General features: G+C 37.2%; 1 long non-coding RNA gene across 2 annotated transcripts; it reads left to right on the forward strand.

Moving 5' to 3' along the window:
• Window positions 1-1,718: 1,718 nt before the first annotated feature.
• On the forward strand, window positions 1,719-9,036 carry LOC141942669 (uncharacterized). Of its 2 annotated transcripts, XR_012628699.1 has the most exons (3): window positions 1,719-2,839; window positions 4,239-4,327; window positions 8,335-9,036. It is a non-coding gene; the product is annotated as an uncharacterized LOC141942669 (long non-coding RNA). The 2 variants fall into 2 exon arrangements; XR_012628698.1 differs by having other exon boundaries at window positions 1,719-4,327.
• The last annotated feature ends 361 nt before the right edge of the window (window positions 9,037-9,397 follow it).

Consider the following 9,397-nt stretch of genomic DNA (forward strand, 5'->3'; position numbering starts at 1 on the left):
GTGTAGTTGTGAAATTGGGTTGCATTTTATATTTCTACTTTCTTAACATTTGTCATTTAAAGATCCTAAGGAATAAGAAATTCAGTTTAGCAAGAATCCCAGTGGCCTTGGCTTATCTGAATATTCTTATGTACAGATGGGAAGAACCTGAAGTTGTTAATTTTCCAAGACAAGCATACAGAGATTGTTACAGAACCTAACACTCCCAACAGGAAAAAGGCTTTTTGTGAAAGCATGTCTGCTTGTCTGATCTTCCAATTGCATTTGCAGACTGTATTTAGTCCTTGTAGAATGTCAGGGTAATTGAACAGGAAAAATGCACTCTGATACTCTGACACTTTAATTTTTTTGTTTTCATTGTTACAAGATCAAAATGTTTAAGATAATTCTTTGTTGAAGGTTTAGTAACTTGAATTCACAAATGTATATGGTCTCAGTTACAGATGAGGTTTTTGTCAAACACTGACAGTATTCCTTGGAAGTGTTCAAGGCCAGGTTGGACGGGGCTCTGAGCAACCTGGGCTAGTGGAAGGTGTCCCTGCCCATGGCAGGGAGTTGGAACTAGATGATCTTTAAGGTCCCTTCCAATCCAAATCATTCTATGATTCTGTGACAGATTTCTGTAAATTTTTTCCCTACTGATTAATTTTTTGTAAAAAATGAAATTACATATTTACATATAGACATCTACATGTTACAGTAGTATTTCATAATATTATATTAAGCAGCCATAATATTAGGTAAGCTTGTAATGGTAAAACTGAAATGGGAAATAGAAACTAAATAATTTCTCTCACATAGAATTTTAGGATCTGGATGTTTTACCATGTGAAAGTCTGAAAAATGTTTGCCTTCATGTTAATTTCCACAGGCTATGTTACCACATTCATTTTATTCATAACCTTCACTTAAATTGCTGTTTAGGCTCTCTGTTGTTGCACAGGACCTTGACAAGCTAGATTCTCTTCAGCTCTGCGGGATAAACAAGGTTTTGAGGCAAGTTGTTTTCACTTGTCACCCAAATCCTCCTGCACCCTTTCCCACCCATCACTCCTGCCCCATGCAAAAGTAATTTCATCTGAGGCTTAAAGCAGACTTTAGGATTACTTTTGGTAAGGGCTAGTATCACACATTGCTGAAACCATTTCACAAAAGTTTCACAGAATCACCTCCAAACCAGATAGGTTGCTATTGCTAGAAACTACAGCAATTTTTAAAGTACTCTGGTCTGTCTAAAGCCTTCTTCCATTATAGGCATGCTCCTTTTCTTACCTTCCACCTCTGAAATCAGAATACTGATGTCTTTTTTTTTCCTGTTCTCCTGCCATTAATGGTACTTTATACTTTCTCCAAATGTGTAGTTTGTCATTTTATAAATGTTTTTTTCATACTAGTTTGCTTTCTTGCTATCAGCAGACCTGTGTCATTATAAGAGCTTTCTTGATGCATTCTGACTATACCCATCTAGATTCAACTGTTGGTTGATTTTCTTTCTGAAGGTTACTTCGTGTGTGATGTAGACTGTCTTGTGTTACTATTTTGCCAAGTAGTATTTGGCAGAGAGGATCCAAGTGCTGGATGTTAAGATTCTTGAAGGTGGCATAATTCTTCAAGCAGTTAGTAATTTTTTTTGATGTTTAAGAAGCCTATGGTCTACTTTTTTTTTGGGGGGGGGAGGGGGGGACTTAAGGGGGTTTTTGTGTTTGTATATACAAAAAATAATATAAAATTGTCCTGAAGGAACTAATAGTGAGATAGTGATTTAAATGCTGGCTACAGAAGTTGCATTTTTGGGGGTTGAGGGTGGAGTTACTCAAACTGATACTTTACAGTATCGCAGTACTACAGATTTAGGATTATACTTAGCTAAATCATGAATGCTTATTGTTTGTAAGTAGATGCTTGATGGTATGTGTGGTTATTTATTAAATACAATGTGACAGGCTATTTGAAAATAAAAATGGTTGTGCTGCTAGCGTAATACTACTCCTGGATATTCATTGTTACAAGAAAAATTCCAAGGCAAATTACCATAGATCATCTGTGAGGATGAAGGCTGGGTTGGCATGCTAATACATAGAGAAGTATAAAGGAACTGAAACTTCCCGTAAATTAATACTTTATCTGCAGCACTTTTTCCTGAGCATTGAGGAGCAACATAGAACTGACAGTTTCCTACTTTTGTTGTGTAATGAGTTCTTTACCTATGTAAGGTTTTTTCTGAAGGATTTACAGTAATAGACGAAGCATTATAGATTAAAAGGATGAATGTAAAAAGTATTATAAACAAGTCTAATTCATATGTAGTCAAGTGTGTTTTGCCAATTTCGTTCTTACTGAAGACTAATTTGTATTTTACAAAGTAGAAAATACACTGGAGTAGCTGTAGTGTTAATGAACTGTAACTAAATTCAATCTGAACCCATTTTTATGAATCTGTCAACATGAAAAGTCCTGCAATCTCTCTTCTCAGCAAGAGTTATGACAGTTTTTGTTGCTGCTTAGTGAAAGTGCTAGCCCCACAAAACGGGTATTTAGGGGGTAACATCACTTTCCCACATGAGCTTAAGGACATTAATGGCCTTTAACTGATTTCTGCAGTGCTACTTGTCCCTGCCCTCTGTATCTCTTTGCTGGAAGTTGCTGTTCTTGTACCAGGACTGGCAGACTGGAGTGTATGCCTTCACCCAAACAGCTTCACACCACATCCAGCATCTGACCTCCATCTGCACTTTGCACTGAGAGAGCAGATGCCTGCACCCCGTTCCACTGGCTCTGCTGTGGGGTGCATAACTTCTGATCAAAGAGCAGTAACAAACAACTCCCATCTGTTCGCTGGGTGAGTATGCATCAGAGCCCTCAGGTATGTATATGGTACCATCCTCATTCGTGTGAATTGAGCTCCTCGGCTCATAGTTACAGTGGTGGTAATAAAATCCCCCAAAAACAACTATACTGAACAGAGAACAGTTAGCTAATAGTGAAGTGCTGAAGACAAGGTTATGTTTTAAGCTTTGTCCATCTCTGGAGTATGATTTCAGCTGGATTAAGATTTTGCTGCCGCAAAAGGGGTGGTACTACCCACATCCTCCAGTATGCATTCTCTCTTCACTTATACAATTGGGTTTGGTGATTGTGTGGCTCCACAAAGTGGATTAGCTTGCTGGTCTGGCTGAAAACTAATCTCTTTGGCTTTTTTCAGAGTGTAAGCAAGCAAGGTGTTCTGTTTCACCATACAGCCACCCATCTGCTAATACCAACACAAGGTAGAGTGCCAGAACACACAGTTGGGCACTAAGGAGCACAGGAAAATATCCAGCTGATAACAGCACATACTTAGATTGGCAAAAGCAAGCTCTTCAAAATTTTCCTGCAGACTGAAATGAGGTGCCTGTCTCTCTGCAGGTTTCACATTCAACCCTCAAGCTACATGCCCATCCTACTATTTCTACCCAATAAAATTCAGTAAGGGACATGAGAAATCAGGATTTGAATCCAGGACTCACTACTTCAGGAGCTTTCTCATCAACAGGCTACTGTCATATTCCCCATGTTCTCTCTTCTGTCACATAAATATTTAGTTATTTGCCATAGGTTTCTCATCTTCAGGATGGGAAAGCACAGAGTCTCCATACAACCTTTTCCTGATGGCCTTCTCTTTGTTAAATTGTGAATTTGAATTTCTCCTGACTGAGGAGGCTTTACAACTTAAATCTCATCCTTCAGAGCAACTGCTGTTAGTACAATGCTTTATGAAAATGTGAGCACCATTAATTCAGTCTCCTTGACTGGGTATTTAATTGAAAGTCACTGTGAGGTGTGCTTTGTGTTAACACCACTGTGTTTTGGACAGACTAGTATATTGGGCGCTCAGGGGTTTCTGTCACAGGGATGTCTGGTTACTGAATCACAAAGAGTTTTAGGCAAGAGACGAGTGCCAGTGTGCTCAGCAGAGCTAAGTTAACATCCCCAATCACATTCAAGAATAGAGCTGTAACCCTGTAACTTAATTTGAAAAATCAAGTCTCTTTCAGAGTTGAGAATAGAAGTTTGATCTTGCATAAAGTTGTACTCATATAACAGTAATGCAGTGCCTCAGTATGAAAAATGTAAGTGCTAATGCCAGATAAATATTCCAACTGTCATTTATAATTGTCATTTATGTACCTTTGGTCAGTCTTAGCTAGTCACAGTATGCCAATCAGTGACCTACTTAACCATTATGTTCTATTTTACAGCTGTGATTTTTCCAGACTTAGCATTTGGGAAGAACTTCAAATGCGTACTAGAAGTTGAGGCAATCTGGTCATATAATAGACCATCTCATGTAAGTGCCTCTAAAGCATTTCTCACAGTGAATAACAAAATCACTGAACAATACAGAACTGTTGAAGCCTTTAGTCTCAGTATGCAAAGATTAGTGTGCTCCATCCTTAGAAAGGGAAAAGTTGCCCTTTCTTGGGAAGATCGAAAAGGCTCTTAGGAGTCCAGTGTTTTAAGCTTTATGGGAACCTCAGTACTTCATCTCAGGTGCTGCTTTCTAACTTTGTAGGTATCCCAAATCTCCTGTATTTCCTGTGTTTCTATTAGTGGGGATACATAGAACCAGTAACTGGATGCTAGGAAGCTAATAGGCCCTCAAGCTCTGGTCATTCTCCTGTTCTTCTAACCCCAGGCCTGATCCAATGAGGATGCTGACATACTGAATGCTGCTAAGCAGAAGGCTAGAGTGAGTTTGCATCTCTGGCTCTTGCACTTGCTTGTTCTAATGACTGTGCTATTACATGTGAAACATGAAAATCTGTGTTCAAAGAGTAACCTGCCTGATTATCCTAGAACACGGAGGCTGAAGAATCTTTTCCTCCTTATTCTCCTATAAAAAGTAGAAATTCATTTATAGAGGGTGAAACAGTTTCAGTAAGAAATATGAGATGGTGAGGAAGATAGCACATGAAGATCTGCTTCTCTAGTAACTGAGATTCTATGAGGATACACATCCTGACATACCTCTGTACCTCTGCCAGTATTGGTTAGGTAGTACACGGTACCAAGCATCTGGTAAGCATTCCTTGAATACCAGCAGAGCTCAGAAAATGGGCTAGGTTCCCAAGCAGTTCACTAACAAGACATTATGGGCAACTTTTGGCGAGTAAAGAATATATGTAGATTTCCGACACTAAGAATCTCCTATCAGTGAGGTTCCTTTATTTCCCATCTATTCCATTTCTATAGTAGTAAGTGTCTATTCCCAAGGATGTTACGAAGGCACGTGACTTAAGAGTGAATGTCTAACAACATACCTCTCTCATGCGGAAGCACCGCAGAGGTACAAGTTAGTCATTCTTCTCTCGTACACAGGAAATGCAATTGAGTAGATTTTATTCTCAAACCAAATACATGAGAGTGCCACACTACACACAACGTTTCCCTTTCTGCAGTCACAGTTTCAGGCGTGCCATCACCCATGTGTGAAGAATAATACAGATCTCTTCCTTTTACACTGTTGACAAGTTTCAGTGTTTTTAATGATGTTCTGTCAGTGTTAACAGCCTATCCATGGGAGAGCAATTTAATGGATATCATTGTAATCTGAGTAACTAGTGAACAGTATATCTTACACCCAAGAATGTTTACTTCAGCTTTACCTAAAGGGGTTACCAGGACCTGTGTTCAGATGTGATGCTTCAGAGTAAGATACCTGCTAAAGCAGTGTTAACAGTTTGAAGAGAAAAGTGGATGTACTGCACACTGGGTTACATGAGAGATTGTAATTGCCATGTATGTTAAACATATGGCCAAGCACGAGATATATATGCTTCATGATATTTTATAACTGTAAGAGCTACAGTCTTTAATTCTTGTTGCAGGGAGTAAGTGGAAATTATTTTTTCTTCTGCAATCTAAATAACTATTTTCCTGAATCTCAACTGCCTTAAACTCAACCCATATTTGGGGAGTCTTCCAAAAGTTCTAGGAAGAATGTAGTTTTATCTGTGATCAGTTCAAGAAGAAACTAATAATAAATAAAAAAAAATTTCTTTAATTGCTCATGTCCCAGGGTAGAGTTAGGGACAGTTGGCAGGCCCATGAAGAAATTATCATCAAATAAATTATCACTATTACAATATATTTATCATTACGGCAAAAATTAGGTGTGAACAGACATAAAGGGCATTTGCAGGTCATTCCTGTTGACCTTACTGTCTTCTTCCAATGAGAAAGCTTTCTACTATTTGCAACATCTAGGAAACAATATTTTTAGTGGATATGAACAGTATTCCCTAATCTAGCAGCTTTCAATAAAGCAAGATAAAAATTCTAAATAACTTGATTGTAAATACAGTGGGAGTTAGTTCGATGTACATTTCATTTTCAAAGTTGATGCAGCTGTGCTCTTTTAGCACTTAACAGCTCATGTGTATGGCTCTCGACTTGCTCATCCTGAGCAGCCTTGCAGCCTGCTTCCAGTTGGTGGCTGAGCCTGCAGTACTACCATGGGAGGAGTAGAAGCTGAGAGCTGCAAATTTTGCTTTCTGCCCAGTGTCATTCTTGTTCCTAGGAAACAATCCCAACCTCAGTTACAAGTTTTTCATCAGTAATTTCTTCAATCGAGCAGCCTAAGCAATCTGTAAACATAGATTGAATATAATCACCTAAACTACCATTAAAAGATTCATCTCAATCAGCAGTGCCTGCTGATTGTCACCTGAAACCTTGCAATTAACACAATGACTAGTATTTTTGACAAAATAGCTGAGTGTGGCTTGATTAATAGTGCTATCTCAGGAATGGCCTTTTCCAGTATTTATTACCATCAAAGCTGTCAGTGCTGCATACTGTGTTATTATGAAGAGACTTCATGACAGATAGAGGTAAATGGATGGATATAAGATAGTCTTTGTCTGGCTTCTGGAGATACAAGTAACAAAAGTTCAAGTACTTGAATTTTTTCATGTGTTTCATGTATTGATATAACAATAAATTAAAAATTAAGTTTATCCATCTTGTGTAATGAATCAGAGGCTTTAAACTGAATTTGAAATTAATGTGTACTAGGTAACACCCAAACCTAGAATGTGTAGAGCAGGGAGGGGGGGGGGAAAGTTGTTTGAACTGGAGTTGATTATTGTTACCAGAGGCTGTGTTCATTACTGCATTACCTAATTTATTACATTCAGACTAGCATCGCATAGTGAGCTAGGATTTGTGAAAGTTTTAGGTTAATAACCAAACTGCTTTGCTTTGCTTCCTTTTGTGTGTGCTACCGTTCCAGGGTTTTATTTCCCTCTGCCTGAATTCCACCTTCTGTTTTGTCCCATAACTGCTTTCCTCCTTCTATTTTAACTCATAACTGTTTAATCCCTGTTCTAGTTTATCAAAGCAAGTTATAACTAGCAAAATATAAATAGCTGAAAATTCTATAGCTACTGTAGTATCTGCATACCTGAATAGTTTTATGGCAAGAGTATAGACCTTCTTCTATGCTTATGATTCATTCTGCATTGCTGTGTAGAAACAAGCAAAGTCAGGCGCTAAAGAGTGATGCTTTGAACAGTTACAGCTTGCATTTGGTCACCTGATCTTTGTCAGTATTGGTCTCTCTGGAAATCCAAGAACCTTTAGTAGCCAACATCAGGACTACATGTTTAATACATTTCCACTGATAAAGGAAAACATTTTTTCGGTGTGATAATGTACTTTTTTTGACTTCTAATTCCTTTTCAGTGGTTGCATGTATCTGACAAAGATATAAAAGTTTCTAAGGTAACTTTCTGAAACCTTCTGTCCTTACTGTGAACTTCCTGTATTTTGTTGCTGTTACTCTTAGCATCTGATACTGGATTAACCTACTTACAGTCATCCTGAGTGATTTATTAAAAAAAAAAAAATCAGTCACTTTTTTTAATTAGATAATTCTACTTTATTAAAACACACCATTGAGAAGTTGAACTACTGTAGCAGTAAATATTTCTGTTCTGGTCCACTTGGAGTCTGTTCATGTTTTTAAGAAAAGCATTTGCTGAAAGGCTGCTGTTACATAAAGGGAGAAATTTTGTGTTTGTAAAGCCTTGTCCCATTAGACTATTTTAGACTGATTGAAAAAAAGCAATGGTATTACAATACTAGGTAATGGAAGGGAGCTGAGAAGTGGCAAATACAGTGTAAGTAACATGAGCTATCAGAGAAAGCAAAGGATAAACTACATATTCTATGTATACAGTAAGGTAAAGAAAAACAATAAAGTGTGTTATTTTTCTATTTTCTTCTTTGTTCAAATGGATTTTTAAACTTGATTGTTCATTCTAGTATTGAGTGCATTTTTTACTTTTATAGTGTTCATCTACAAAGCCCAGTATTTGCTTAAATGTTATTTCTGTTACAAAGCAGCTTACACTGTTACCTTCAAGACTGCTTCATGTGCAAATACTGTCCTTAAGAAGTACAACCCACCATCTTTGCCTTCAGAGTGGAACTTTTGCTAAATGTTTTTTTCGCTTGCATAGACTCTGCAGTACTGCTATAGTAAGGAGTTTAACTTTATATTGTAAACTCGCTCTTCAAATATTGTCTAGATTAAAAATTGAAATTTAAATTTTAGCTTCAGTTTACATGTTGTAACTTGAGTGTTTTTCTAAAGACATTTCAGAACTTTTATTTGTATGTTTAAGATCATCCTTCTGAAGTTCTAGAACAAATTATTTAAATAAATGCTTGAATTTTAATTGTTTCTTTTTGATTAAAACATTTTTTTGTTGGTATAGAATTATTTATACCGTGAGAAAGATAGTCTGAATTATTTTTGTGAGAGATTACATTGGTCTTTCTCTAGTTGATCTTAATGGACATTGTCTTACGTTTGAAATAATATTAGCCTAGACCAGTATTCTGCTTTTCAAAAGAGTCAACTAGCTGGTGCAAAAAGTGCCTTGCAAATGCTGCATAACTGGGTTGGGTGTAACAAAGCTGGTTATCGCTGTGTGGTGCTGTATTGTGTTTTCTGGATAAAGCTTAAAATACATTTTCCAGTTTTCCCTATTTCAAGTGTTTGGTTTTTTTTTTTTCCTTTTCCATACTACAGTGTCATGGCCTCTAACAAATTATGAGGGGTTTTTTGCATGTCAAATCATTGTATGTCACTGTTACTATGATCAATTATTTCCTGGGCCGGAACAAGAGAGAGAGAAGTTATGTTTGAAGGAAATAGCAACAAAAGAATTTCTAGATGAAGTGCATCTGGAGGAAGATGAGTGGACATTAATATACTTAAACTGATCAAAGGAGCTTAATAAATCCACCTGGTTTCTGCAAAAGGGCAGGCTAAATGATTACTGTAATCCTTTATAGATTTAAAGATACGTGAATAGATTACTCTCAGGAATATGATTCTGTCAAAAGT

This window comes from Strix uralensis, chromosome 4 (genome assembly GCF_047716275.1).
Source record: "Strix uralensis isolate ZFMK-TIS-50842 chromosome 4, bStrUra1, whole genome shotgun sequence".
Classification (NCBI taxonomy): domain Eukaryota; kingdom Metazoa; phylum Chordata; class Aves; order Strigiformes; family Strigidae; genus Strix; species Strix uralensis.